Source organism: Rousettus aegyptiacus, unplaced genomic scaffold, assembly GCF_014176215.1.
Source record: "Rousettus aegyptiacus isolate mRouAeg1 unplaced genomic scaffold, mRouAeg1.p scaffold_m13_p_6, whole genome shotgun sequence".
In the NCBI taxonomy this organism is placed as follows: Eukaryota; Metazoa; Chordata; class Mammalia; order Chiroptera; family Pteropodidae; genus Rousettus; species Rousettus aegyptiacus.
The window spans coordinates 20842223-20857290 of record NW_023416309.1 but is presented as its reverse complement, the minus strand read 5'-3'; the positions used below and the strand labels follow the sequence as shown (position 1 = coordinate 20857290).

The 15068-nt window shown below is 38.6% G+C and overlaps 1 pseudogene; it reads left to right on the top strand.

The window, feature by feature from the left end:
• Positions 1 to 14717: 14717 nt before the first annotated feature.
• Positions 14718 to 14836, top strand: LOC118604161 (annotated as a pseudogene).
• Positions 14837 to 15068: the final 232 nt, after the last annotated feature.

Sequence of the window (15068 nt, the reverse complement as noted above, 5' to 3'; positions counted from 1 at the left end):
TATCTTTCAATATAATTTAAATTTTAGGCTGGGAAGGACAGCTGGATTTCAGGCACAACTGGATCGAGGATCTTGAGCAACAGTTATCAGGGCCTACTCTTTTTCTCAGCTCTGCCTTCCTCTGAGTTGACTTTCCCTTTATTCAGGCTCTTCTCTTGTAGAACAATTTGGCTTCCAGTAGCTCTAAGCTGGTATCCTCCAATCCAGAGAAAAGGAGAACATGCCTCTTTTACAGAAGTACAGAGATTGCTTCTCATTGTCTCTAGTTGGCTTATATGTTTATCTCTCAGCCAATTGCTGTGATCAAAGGGTTGCAATGCTCTAATTGGGCAAGCCTGAGTCATATGACCTCTCTTGAAGTCAGAGGAGCAATCAATTGGCTCAAATAATATGGCAAGAGGGTAGGAGGGAGTGATTCCTGGAAGAAAATTGAGGTATTGTTATCAGAATAAAAGTTAATGAATGCTGGGCAGATAAGACTTGAGATGTCCTCTGTGCTGGATATTTCTGTTTACCCCTCCGGTCCACCCACTACTTTTCTCTCTGCCCCAGGAGCCTAACTTGTATGAATTGAATTGATGGGGTTCTTTTCCTTCAAGTTTCCAATTGTGTTTGGCCAGTTATAATTCCCGGTTTTAAAGCCAAGGAACTTGAAGATCATAAAGTTAAGTGTTTTCCTAACATTGTCTAGCTGGAAGGTGGAGGGAGATTAGAGTCAAAGAGAAGAGTGAAAGAAGGTTATTTATTTCAACAGCTCCTTTCCTGTGAGGGTACCATTTGTGATTGAAGGTCACAGCTGCCACCAGGCAACCCTCTAAGCTTGCCCTGTCTCCAGATTCTGATAAGTGCTTTCCTTATTCCTTCAAGCCTAGAGTGGTAATACCCCTGGGGTATTGCAGAATTCCATTTTGTTTCCTTACACTCTGTTCACACTTTTGTAAATGGTCCCCTTATTAAACTGTCCTCAAGTTACCATCTCTGTCTTGCCAGGATCTGATTGATCTCTTTAGGTAGGGCAGTAAAAACCCAATCCACACTGCATTAAAAATAATTTGGAGCATTTGTCGTGTTAGGTTAGGAGCTGAAAAGATTTAGGTGGGATAGGATAACTGTGATCAAGATAGATGTGAAGGATGGCCACAGAGAAGAGGGAGCAGCATGATTTTGTGTGACTTCATTTAAATCAGAGTCGTTAAAGGTTTCTAACAATTAATGTATCTAAAAATAAAGTGAGCTGCCTGACAGGTAATGAGTTCACCATTAATAATAGTCGCCAACCGAATATCTTTAGTTATATCCATTTTGCAGTTTTTGATTGTTTGTTTGTTTGTTTGTTTTTTTGGAGGGGATTGCTTTGTCAGATGGTAAAAGGACTAATTGACCTTGAGAGTTCTTTTCTACAGTTCTACTCATGCAGGACTATTTTTCATTTTCTCTGTCCTTTTGGGACCCATTGCTTTCTCACTGCCTAGCAGACATTTTGGTGTTGAGACCACAGACTGTGGGGTCACCTGCTGAGACTGAGAGTCTTTGTGTTGGTGCATTGATTTCCTGGGTCATTCTGATTCCTAGGCTCTCCAACATCCTTTGGTGGTGAGCTGTGCTTTGTTATCTCATCAATTACATGTTAGAGAAATTAGGGGATCTCATCTGCGCTGTTGCCTTGGCAAACTAGCAAATATTCCCAAGTTGAAGCCATGGGGAGGTAATCTAATGCTCAACTCAAAAGTTACCATGTCGTCACAAATAAATCAGATACTAGTTCTAGAGAGTAAATTATATTAATAATAGGAATTCACTGTACATTAACCATTGGGACTAATTTAAAATCTATGAAATTATGCTGATATTCTCTTTATTTTCTATGTTTCTGCATTCAAAAATTTGAATTAAAAAAGGTTTCTAGGATTTTATAAATTCAATCCAGAACTTACTCCCCTAATCCTAATTTGTTCAGAAAGAATCAAATTCCTGACACAAATTCCTCCACCCTGCAGATTGTGATGGAACTACTCTATCAGCTGGTTCTGGTTATAAGTGACAGACACCGATCTGACAAATTTAATTTAAAAAGGAAAATCTGAAGAACTAGGCTTGAAAAGAATGAGTTGCAGAGCAGCAGAAATCAAGTGTCTTGAAAAGGCACTGCTACAGGTACGAATCAACTCTCACTAAATTTCTGTCTTTGAGTCACTGTACGCAAGATGTGAAATGGTGGGAGGAGGGGTCCTGATGGGCCATTTGAGTCTCAAACCTATTTCTGGTGTGAGGAGGGCCGGGCATATTGACTGAAAGTCCTACTAAAGCTGCACACATTGGGAGAGGTAGCATCCCTGCAAGTTGGAAAATGGAAACCTACTGTCCACACACCAACTCTTATGGCGGTTGTAGAATTACCACATGAAAATGGAGATTGAAACAGGTGTTAACAACAGTTCTGAGGTGGTATAGCCTATCCCAAAAGAGTGGATTATGGTCAATGTGGAAGAAGTACTGACTCTTAGAAACATATTTAAGAAATACCTATTGAGAGAAAACATATTATTTCAAAGGATTATGATTCTATTGTTCTCCTTCTATAGTGGTTTTAGGTTTGTCCTGGAGGTAATAAGATGTTTGCCAGTACAACGTAGATCTAGGGCAAGAGTCAACAAACTTTTTCTGTAAGGGGCCACTTTGTAAATATTTTAGATTTTGCAGACCATGTTAGTCTCTACTGCAACTACACAACTCTGCTATTGCAGTGTGTAAACAGACACAGACAATATGAAAATAAAAGGGCCTGGCTGTATTCTGATAAAACTTTGTATACAAACAGTTGGTGGTGAGATTTGGCCCATTTAGTTCTGGTCTAGGGAGATACTTTATTATTATGGTAGTTTGATGGAGCCCAGTCAAGGCCACTGATTGCAGGCTCAAGGTCAATAAATAGTTTGTGCAGTTGCTGAGTGGATAAGCACATGTGATGGACCCTGGGAGACATATCTGGAACAGAGGAAAGCACGAGGAACTTTACGGGGGATCACCTGAGTCCACAGCCTGCCTCGGCCACTCTGTAATTAAGGGCAAGCTGCTAGGCTTTCCTGAGTCTCAGCTTCCTAATCTTTAAAACAGAGACTATAATCAGAATGTCCCTTATGTTTGTCATTTATGTAAATAATGTATGAAAAATAAACATGGAGCTTGGCACCTCATACTCACTGAACATTCTCTGTTTTCTTGCTCCTCCCTGCCTCGAGTTAATTGCTTAATTAGGTCACCATTGAGAGATAAGTGACATTTCATCTAACTCAAGAAATGTTTGAAAAAAAGCCAATGCAGTGTCTCTGAAGATTCTCAGAATCGTAGAGTGACAGGGATAGGGGTTAGAGGGTGGAAGAATGAAGAAAAAACCTGGTAACCTTGTTTCTTTATATTCTTCTTTCCAGCCTGGCTTCTCCTCAGGGCTGGGCAGACTCACTTTGAGATATTGGATGATTCTGAAATGTATTAGCTAGCAGGGGTTCCTGTGGAGGGGATTTTAAATGAAGTTCCTGGGTTAACAGTTTAGAAGCATGTGGCTATTCAGTCTAGAACGTGATAGTTTCTTAACACGTCTGAAGGGCTAAGAATGTGGTTGGAGGGGGTGTGGCTTCTGCTGGGTGGCCTCACAGGACAGAGGTAATACCAGTGGGTATGGAAGCTATGGACCAACCAAAAATGACATGGACACCCTGGAGAAATATTGAATTTCCTGTTGCTAAAGATAATAAAGCAGAGGTTTTTGGGGATGTGAGAGAGGAAATAAGGTCTGAATAGGGTTCTAGATCAGGCCCTTCCAGCTCATGAATTCTTTTTGAGCCTGTGGAAGTTCAAAAGAAATAAGTCAGGGGATGAGGTGTTACTGAAGATCAGTTGCCCAAAAATATTCCCAGTGGTCTACTCCTAACTGTGGACAAGTTCTTCATCATCAAAGAGTGATTAAAATGCCCCCTTAGGGATAGGATAACAATGAATAATAACTATTGAACTCTTAGAATGTGCCAAGAACTCATATATGTACTTCCAATATATATTTTTTTCATAATGACTTTAAGAGGCAGGTGCTATTATTATGTAATTTTATAGATGAGCAAACAGGCCTAAGGAAGTTATGTGCGGTGCCTAAGAACACACAGATAAAAGTGATGCCAAAATCAGAACATGAATATTCTAACTTTAGAACCCATACTCTTAATTCCAATTTTATTTGAAATTAAATAATTAGGAGAGAGAGGCCTTTCTGGCATGATTTTATGCTGTATTAGGTGCTCATAATGGCTAAAACACCAATATAAATTCATGTTTAATAAGAAAATTATATTTTGGTAAATATAAAAATTTAATGAAGACAAATGGCCCCTTTTAGCAAAATTAAATAGTGACTTATTAGGTGCTGGCACTCAGTTTTTGGTAGCCCTCTTGGAGTAGGAAGCTTTTGGCTTTAGTTCTGGCTGTGACAGCCAATTATCTGCATTATAACCTTGAGTTGAAACATCTATATGGCATCTACTGCAGACTGCTTTTTCAAGAGACCCCACAAAGAAGTGAGCCATCCTGGTAACTGGTATATAGAAGAGAGAAGCAGGGAAGGAAGGGAATGCACCAGCAAGTTCAAAAGAAGTCTCAAGAGATATATACGGTTGTGTAAAAAAAATATGTTATTTAGACAGCTGGCTTTAGGAGAGAATGATCTTTGTTTAAGAAAATTGCTTAATCAGCCTTCCAGTGTGGAAGGTGAGGGCTGGAAAGAATGATCAGGAAGATAGCATCTTGGATAGGAGTTCAGGCCCCTTGGTTTGACTCTCAAAGGATGTGGTGACTTTAGTTGACATGTAGGTTGCATATTAAGTCTCTTAGTCACCTATCCCCTTCCTCAGGAATAAGGCAGATTGTGCCAGCTTACTCTGCTGACTTCTTACACATGCTAAGCTGCATATTTGGGGCTTTTTCATTTCAGGCTGCTCTGGAGATGTTAATTTTAACCTAATTTTCCTTAGATGTGAATGCTGAAAAGCTGACGAGGGGGCGGCTGACACTGATTTGCTACAGGCCTGGAAACATTTTAGCTATGTGATTCAAGAGAAAAAAAAATAAAACCATAGAGAACACAGTTGGAGCTTCTGTCATGGAAAACATAGTTCCCAACCAACCCTGGGCTGGCAGTCGCTCTGGCTTTGCCCGGTAGTTAACCTTGGGAAAGGCATTTAGCTTCTCCTGGTCTTGGCTTCTCATCTGCAAAATATAGGCAGTTGGACTGGATGATCTCTCAGGTCAACCTTTCATGCTATAAAAATTCTGAGTCTTCAATATTTCCTTTTTTGTATTGAAGAATTTATATATATATTTTATTCTCTTCTATTTCTAGAGGAGATAATTCGTCCAAGAAGAGTGGTGATATGACCCTGGAAAAAAAATCAATGTATTTTCTGAATCTTTTTTTTTTCATGTGAATTCTATTATGTCTGTGTGTTTCTTGCTCCCTCTTCTGTCCAAACTCTAGTTTACTCTGTATATTTTCACATTTTGAAGGCCACGTCATAAACTTAGGCTTTATTTTGTGAAACCTACGCTATTATTGCAGCTGTTGATATTTCCTGTCTCTTTTATTTATTGAGGTGAAATTCAAATAACATAAAATTAACTATTTTTCAATTGCACAAGTCAGTGGCAATTAGTACATTCATAGTGTCCTGAAAATATTACTTTTTATTTAGTTTCAAAACATTTTCATTTCTACCACATGAACTTTTTTGCACAGTGACTACACCATTTTATATTCCCTCCAGTAATGTATGAGGGTTTGAATTTCTCCACATCTTCCCCAACACTTGTCACTTTATTTTTTCTTTATTTTTTTTGATTCTCACCATCTTAGTGGATGTGAAGTGGCATCTCCTTGTAGTTTTAATTCTTACTTTTAAGAGGTCACAAGATATCTTTCATACTTCCACCACCCAACCCAGCACAAAAGTTTATAATAGATAGAGGTAAGCCCTTTGGTAAAATTCATTTGAACCACCAATCTGATCTTAACAATCCAGTTTTATATCCTTGGCCACTTACTTTCATGCCTATCTCAACCCTGTTCCCAGGGTACAACGCTGTGCTTTTATGTGAAAATATTTTGCTGACCCTTTACCCATCCTTAACAGAAAGTACTTTATAAAGTCACATGCAAAAAGACGGTATGAAAGCCAAGAGGAGAAAAACATTTTGGTTTTGGTGAACATTCATTGTAAGATACAAGGTTCTTCTCTCTAAGGTAGGTTCTAGGTGAGGTACTTAACTGCTCCTGGTCCTGTATGAAGCTGGTTGCACCACCCACATTTCCTTAAACAGGCATCTCCTGCAGGGCCACACAAATTATTTCAGCCATTTGCTCTCTTTGAGGAACCTTGAAGCTGATTTTTGTTACAAATTTGAAGGGTAACCTTTATCTTTATCCACCTGAAGAACTGTTGCTTTTGCAGAGGATGTATTTGAATTTCTAACTGTAGTGGTTCCATCTTGAGGTAACTACACCCAGGAGGTCCATCTGTCCCAGACAGATGTAATACAACTTTCTCTTCTAAACTCCTGACTTCAGGATAGCAGGGGTTAGTTGCTTCCCATTGCCATTTGAGTGACCTTTCTTTTTCCTTATACACCATTCCTCTTACCATTCAGTGAAGGTGAAGGGTGACATTTTTCTATGAACAGTCCAGTTTCTAAAAATGCTAGTTGGGGAGGTTCTCCAGCTTCTGAGATTAATGTGTTTTCCCCACTCTTTATGACAAAATTAAGCACCTAGGAATGAAAAATTATTTAAAATTTGTAAATAAGACAAATATATAGGTAATATGTCTTTTAACGTCAATACCACCCATGGAGTATTTAGGCAGAAGAATATACTTTGTTCAACACACTCATTACTGTTAATTAAAGTTTCTAGACTTAGTGAAGTTATATGCTAAAATGTAGATTTAGCAAATTATTTCTGTGCAATAGAAAAAGATAACTCCAAAACTTATTGCTGTGCAGGTCAGCAGCCAGTTTTGTATTTAACCTAGTGATATTGTTCTAATATTATTACAAATACTTAGGAAAATCTAGGTCCTCAAAATACTCTTTGAATGAATTTTGCCATCTTATCAGTTTTACCATTAATTAACAAATTGAGTAACATCTTTGATACATGTTTATTTTATATTTGTATGAGAGTGACATTTTGACTCCTTTTTCAAAATATCTTGCTTACTTTTCATTAAATTGGAATACAATATTATCTTAGCTTCAGATGTAGAACATAGTGGTTGGACATTTATATAACTTACATAGTGATCACCCTGATAAATCTAGTATCTATCTGACATCATACATAGTTATTACAATATTATTGATTACATTCCTTATACTATACTTCACATCCCCATGATTGTTTTGTAACTACCAATTTGTGCATCTTACTCTCTTCCCCTTTATCACCCCCCCCAACTTCTTTCCCATCTGGTAACCCTCAAAATGTTCTATGTATCTGTGAGTTTGTGTCTGTTTTGTTGGTTTGTTTATTTTGTTCTTTAGATTCCATATGTACATGAAATCACATGGCATTTGTCTTTGTCTGACTTACTTCACTCAGCACAATACCCTCTAGGTACATTCATGTTGTTGCAGATCGCAAGATTTCATTCTTTTTTTATGACTGAGTAATATTCCATTGTATATGTGCACCACCTCTTCTTTATCCATTCATCCTTTCATGGACACCCAGGTTGCCTCCATATCTTGGTTATTATAAATAATGCTGCAATGAACATATGGATTCACATGTCTCTTTGAAGTATTCCCTTTGGGGTTGTTTAGATAAATACCCAGAAGTGGCATTTCTAAGTCCTTCTTTGTCTCTTGTTATAGACTTTGTTTTAAATTCTATTTTGTCTACTATAAGCATTGCTACCCCAGCTTTTTTTTTCTTTTGTTTCCATTTTCATGAAAAATCTTTTTCTATCCTTTTACTTTCAGTCTCTGCATGTCTTTCAAGCTGAAGTGAGTTTCTTGTAGGCAGCATATATGAGGGTCTTGTTTTCTTATCCATTAAGCTATCCTATGTCTTTTGATTGGATTGGAGCATTTTATCCACTTACATTTAAAGTAATTGTTGATAGATATGTAGTTATTGCCATTTTATTATTCATATTTTTGACTTCCTCATCCTTCTCCTTCTTCTTTCTTCTTCTGCTTCTAATCTCCTAACGTTTCTTATAATACTAGTTTGGTATTGAACTCCTTTAGCTTTTTCTTGTCTTTATCTGTCCTTTGATTCTAAATAATAGCCTTGCTGTGTAGAGTAATCTTGGTTGTAGGTCCTTGCTTTTCATTATTTTGAATATTTTGTGCCAATCCCTTCTGGTTTGCAAATCATCTTACGGTCTCATGGGAGCTCCCTTGTAGAGAACTAATCGCTTTTCTCTTGTTGCTTTTAAGATTTTTCTTTGTCTTTAACCTTTGGCATTTTAATGACATGTTTCTGTGTGGGCGTCTTTGTGTTCATCATGTTTTGGACACTCTGTGCTTCCTGGCTCGTATGTCTATTTCCTTCAGCAAATTATAGAAGGTCCCCTTCATTATTTTTTCAAGGTTTTCAATTCTTGGTCTGTCTCTCTCTTCTCCTTCTGGTATCCATGTGACGCAAATTTTGGTGTGCTTGATGTTGTCTCAGAGGCCCCTTAAACCATCCTCATTTGGGGGGAGATTTTTTTTTTTTTTTTGCTGTTCTGGTTGGGTGTTTCTTTCTACCTTATCTTCTAAATTGCTGCTTGGATCCTCTGCTTCATCCAATTTATTGTTGATAGCTCCTAAGTTATGTTTTATTTCAGTTATTGTAGTCTTCATTTCTGACTGGTTCTTTTTTATGTTTTCTATCTCCATTTTTATGTTTTCTATCTCTTTGTCGAAGTTCTCACTGAGTTCAACTATCTTCCCCTAAGTTCATTCAGCATCCTTATAAGCAGTGTTTTGAACTCTGCATCTGGTAGATTGCTTGTCTCTATTTTGTTTAGTTTTTTTTTTTTTTTGAAGATTTGTTCTCTTTTTTCACTGGGAACATGTTTATTTGTCTCCCCATTTTGGCTGCCTCCCTGAGTTTGTTGATATGTATTAGGTAGGACTGCTATGTCCCTGGTCTTAGTAGAGTATATATATATCTCCATATATCCCTTGCTCCTCATGGGGAGAACTTCACAACCAAGGGATCCCTTCTGATATTTAACTGTCACACATGGGTGTGGCAACCAGCCCATTCAGCATCTCTGCCCGTCCTACCAGTCTCAAGGTGGCTGCTTAGTTGTAGGATTTCTGTTCAGCTAGACTTCAGGTGATTCTCAATGATGGTTGTTCTGGAGTTTAGCTGTAATTTTGATGTGGTCATGAGAGGAGGCAAACACAGTGATTTCCTACTCTGCCATCTTGACAGGAATCCTTACATTTTTAACTCCTTGAAAACTATACTTTGACAAGAGTGAAGGATAACTTTACTGGGTACCCAGGGGAAATGGAATTGAGTCAAAGCTAACATCTGTGAAGGGGTTACATCCTATGGGGACTGTTGTCATATGTTTTTATAGACAAGATGGTCTCAGGTCCATATGCTGGCTCTAACTAAGCATTGCAGATTTTTTGAAACTTCTAATTTTGGGGCCTCCTCTAACTTTAAGTCTATGACTTTAGGGTATTTTGGAAGCTTCTCTTCCATTGTCAGCGTTAATTCTGCCTAATGCCTGGTACTTCTGAGACTTCTGCTTCTGGCTTCTCTGTGTTCTTTCATCTTTCCAGCATCATTCTATTTACATTACAAACAGCAAACTGGTGGATCCTTTTATGCCCAATTACTTTTCATCTCCCAAATGTGAGACTTCTGCACTTAGAGGTTCTAGAAGTTGGATTTTCAAGCCACTCTTGGTACCTGTTGAAACTTCTTTCTCCTACTGGCTGTCCGTAAGGTATATATTTGACTTGGTAAGTGAAGAAACTCTGTGGAAGAATTTTTCACAAGAGCACCTTGTGAACTCTAAAGTGAAAACCAGGCTTCAGACTGAGTTGCATCTTCTCTAGTCCTTGATGATGAGTGAGTATGTGTGCTCAAATATGTCCCTAGTGTACTTGGAAATCCACCTCCTGTCATCATGTCCTTTGGCTATTTAACTCTTGGTTACTCAGCAATTTGGGCTGTTCTATTTTTCCTTTCTATGGGTATCTCTTCCCATAGTTCTAACCAGAATTTTCTGGACTGTGGGCTCCTGTTGATATTCCTTCCTTTTTTCCCACTTCTCATTGAGTCTTCTCTTTATTTCATGGTTTATTTGTGTTTCACCTTCTCCATGCTGCTTGAATTGAGCGGGCTCTTGGGAGCTAGATCATCTTTTCCTGATTTAGGTTGAGGAAATTTCATTTGTAGGCCTTCTTTTGTGCTTTTCCATTTCCCTCTATTTTAGTAATGGCTTCCTTGAGGTGTCCCATTTCTCCCACTTCTGGGATTCCATGGTAGGTCTGGGCTGAACAGATGTGGACTGGCTCTACAACCTGAGGTCCTCTCTGTCTTGAGGTAAGCTCAGCTTTCTCCTTCAGCCATATATCCATGTTGGTATCACTCCGAGAGAATGCCAGTGTTCTTAATTATCTGTCTTTCTGCTGAAGGTCTCATAAGGCCTGCTCTGGTCCAAACTTGTTAGAGGTTAAAGGAAGCTATGATCCAACTTCTATTTTTCAGGTCATAGAATCTTTGCAATACACTCTCAGGGGAAGAGGGCATTGTTGTTATGTCTCTCTAGTAGCATTTTCGCATTCTGCCATGGGGTGTGATGATCATTAGGTTTATAGATTCCCCCACAGTTCCTAGAATAGAGGTATTACTCAATCTGTGTTTGATGAATAAATGAATGAGTTAAATTAGTGGGATTCATATTGGCACTTGGGTTTCACTTTGGTTCACTTGATTGGGTCACATATACCATTTCCATAGATCTAGCTTCATAGTCTTCATTACTTAAAATGTTATTGTAATATAAATTTAAGAAATTTCATATAAAATATAGTTGCTGGTATAATGGGGACCCATTAAAACCTGGAGTTTTCCTATTTTTTAAATTCTGCAAACACAATGCTCATCTAAATTGAGAGAATTTCAGCTGAAACATGGCAGGTGTATTAGATATGTCAGCCCAGGACTATAGGAACAGCTCAACAAGGATTTGTGGTTGTACCAGTGGAAAGAGGTCAACTATAGAGTTTCGATGTTACATTACCAACTAAAGACTTATTAATGTTACTAAATCGCTTGGTTACTTAATACCAAAAAAAAAAAAAAAAAAGAATAGAATCTTCCTTGTACAGACTGACTGCATATGGAGAGCCAGTACTTCCTTTCTGAACTTAGACTGAAGAAAGATTATTTTAACTTTTAAGACTTCTTTCTTGCCTTTCTGCTCCTCTCAATTCTATTCTCAAGCTGTTGTTGATGAGATCTAGGTTTTTCCAAATGGGGCAACTTGAAAGAGAAATGTATTCATTCTCAAATGAAATATATGAGGAGAGAGAACAGCTCTGGAATGTATTTTGGTGATTAGCTATCAAGCCAGAAGAGAAAGGACAGCAGTTGGCTGGAAATCATTGTATCAAATCTACATTCATTTAGCATCCTTCTTTAATACATATGTCACCTTCCTGTTTTAATGGAAAAAAAAACCCAAACATTTTTAATTATGCTTTTTTGGGGGGCGGGAGGGAGGAAGAACTTATTCTTAAAATAAGATTATGCACACTATTCGTGCAAGAGAATTTTGAAATTTTTTAGAAGCAAGTGAAATTAGGCTCAAATATTTGATGGGCTGGAGTAATGTGTACAAGTAAATATAGTGGAGAGAGATTTTGCTAATTGTCTTTGGGTGCAGGCAGCTGGGAGATAAGAAAAGAATAAGTTTGGAGAGGTTGAATGAGTAGCACTTTTATGAGAGGTTTATGAAACTCTGCATCTTTCATTTTGGACGCTGACATACTTGGAAATGAGAAGCAAAAAGATGTCATCAAAAGAAAAAAAATGGAACAAAATGTGACTCATAGTGTGCTGAAGAGACTTCAGAGGTTATTATTATTTTTTCTTCCAATTTCTTCATTTCACACAAAGAAAATTGGTGCTTGGAGAGGTTGAGTGACTTGCCCAATGTTACCCAGTGACTCAATGGTACATCCTGGGATTGAATCTAGTCTTCTTTTTAATAAACTGACATTCCTGTGCTGTGATGATTCATGACCACTGTTAATCTAATGTGGGCCAAGTTGGAAGTTTGGGAAAATGCTCCAAATGATGAGCCAGAACTGCAGAGTAATTATAGTTTCATGACCTTGCTGTGCAATTGTGGAGTTTGTCGGTCATTTTATTTAAAATACGCTAGTCTCCAATGCAGGGGTTCCCAACCCTGAAGCCACAGACTGATACCGGTCCATGGCCTGTTACGAACTGGGCAACACAGTAGGAGGTGAGTGGTGAGTGAGCGAGCAAAGCCTCATTTGTCTTTGCAGCTGCTCCCCAGCGCTAGCATCACCACCTTGGCTCCACCTCAGATCATCAGCACTAGATTCTCGTAAGGAGCACACAACCTAGATCCCTCGCATGCGCAGTTCACAATAGGGTTGGTGCTCCTATGAGAATTTAATGCCTAATGATCTGAGGTGGAGCTGAGGCAGTGATGCTAGTACTGGGGAGCAGCTGCAAATACAGATTAACATTAGCAGAGAGGTTTGACTGCACAGAGACCATAATAAATCAATTGCTCGATTTATTTATTGATTGATTTTCTTTGACTCATAGCAAAAACCTATCCATCAGTGAGTAACAAGTGGCAATTAAGTTGCACCTGGTGGCAGGTTTTATAGTGGCAAGTGAGTTGATGCACTTCAACTGTACAGCTGCATCTGGTGGCAGGTTTTTAGTCAGAATCTGACACTTATTTTAGTCTGCACATGGCTCGACCATTATTTTATTTATTCCTTCCCTCTGCACCTCTTTCCTGCACTGTACACAGTGCAGTCACAGTTTTGGTAAGCTCACAAGCTAACCCTAGTCAAAATGAGTAAAAAATAAATGTCACTGGAGAGCTTTTTGAAAAGGGGGGAAAGACCCAACGATGAGATAGCAGAAGACTCTAAGACTGCTAACAAAAAGAAAACAGCATTTAAATGAAAATATCAAGAGTCCTACTTAAATTAAGAGTTCATTGCAATAGGTGATTCACATTCTCCAAGCCCGCTATGTATACTTTGTGGTGACCAGTTATCCAATGAAGCAATGAAACCTTCGAAACTGCTTTGCTACATGGAGACCAAGAACTCTGCCTTAAAAGACAAGCCTTTAGAGTTTTTCAAAAGAAAAAAATGTGAACATGAAAACAGAAGCAATTAACGAAGGTCACTACTTCATCAAATGCGTCTGCACTGAGAGCTAGTTGCTAAAACTAAGAAGCCTTTTACTATTGGTGAAGAGATGATCCCGCTTGCTGCTAAGAACATTTGCCATGAGCTTTTTGGAGAGGCTCCAGTTCAAAAAGTGGCACGTGTTCTTCTTCTTTCAGCTACCACTATAACTAGATGATTAATGAACTAGCAGAGGATATTGAGGCACAATTGTTAGAGAGGATTAATGAGTCACCATGGTACATAATCCAGAATATTGAGTCTACCAGTGTTGACAACAAGGCAACAATGCTTGTTTTTGTGGGATATATTTTTCAGGAGGATGTGCATGAGGATATGTTACGTGAACTTTTGTTACCAATCAACATCACGACTCCAGAACTATTCAAGTCTTTGAATGATTACATATTAGGAAAGCTGAATTGGTCGTTTTGTGTTGGTATATGCACGGATGGAGAGGCCACCATGGTTGGATGGCTTTCTGGTTTCACTACTTGGATCAAAGAAGTCACTTCTGAATGTGAGTCTACATATTTTGTCATCCATAGAGATGATGGCTAGCCAAAAAAGTCACCTGAACTTAACAATGCTTTACAAGATGCGATTAAAATTACCAATCACATTAAAGTACATGCCCTTAACTCACTTCTGTTCACGTAGCTCTGTGAGGAGATGGACGCAGAGCACACACGTCTTCTCTTAGACACAGAAGTGAGATGGCTTTCTAAGAGTAGATCACTGGCCAGAGATTTTGAGTTATGAAAGCTGTTCCAGAGATTTCTTTTAGAAAAACAATCACCATTGGCAGCACATTTCAATGACATAGAATGGGTTGAAAAACTTGTTTACTTGTATGACACATTCATCCTGCTTAACCAACTAACTTCATCTATTACTTCAGGGGAGAACGACAACTGTGTTCAAGTCAGCAGATAAAGTGACTACATTCAGAGCCAAACTGGAATTATGAGGGCAACAAATGAACATTGGGATTTTTGACATATTTCAAACATTAGCAGAGATTTTGAAAGAGACTGAGCCAGGGCCTTCTTTTCCCAGCTGGTTTATGATCACCTAGCTCAGTTTTCAAAAGAGTTTGAGCATTACTTCGCAACCATAAAGTACCCTTAAACTGAGGTGGGATAGAACAGCGACCCATTTGTGAATAAGCCAAGGGAATCGACTTTGTCCATGCTAGAAGGGGATCAATTACTTGAGATTACAAATGATGGTGGCCTTAAAAGTATGTTTGAGTCTACAGCCATGCCACCCTGAACAGGCCCAATTCCGTCTCATCTCAGAAGCTAAGCAGGGTCAGGCCTGGTTAGTACTTCGATGGGAGACCACCTAGGAAGACCAGGTGTTATAGGCATTAAAAAAAAAAGTATGTTTGAGTCAAATTCAAATCTCCATATGTTCTGTATTAAAGTCAAGGAGAAATATCCTGAGATTGCCACAAAAGCCCTGAAAAGCCTGCTTCCATTTCTCACATCCTATCTTTGTAAAGCAGGGTTTTCTGCAGTGACAGAAACCAAAATGAGATTATGGAGTAGACTGAACATAAGCAACACACTTTGGGTGTCACTGTCTCCCATCATCCCTAG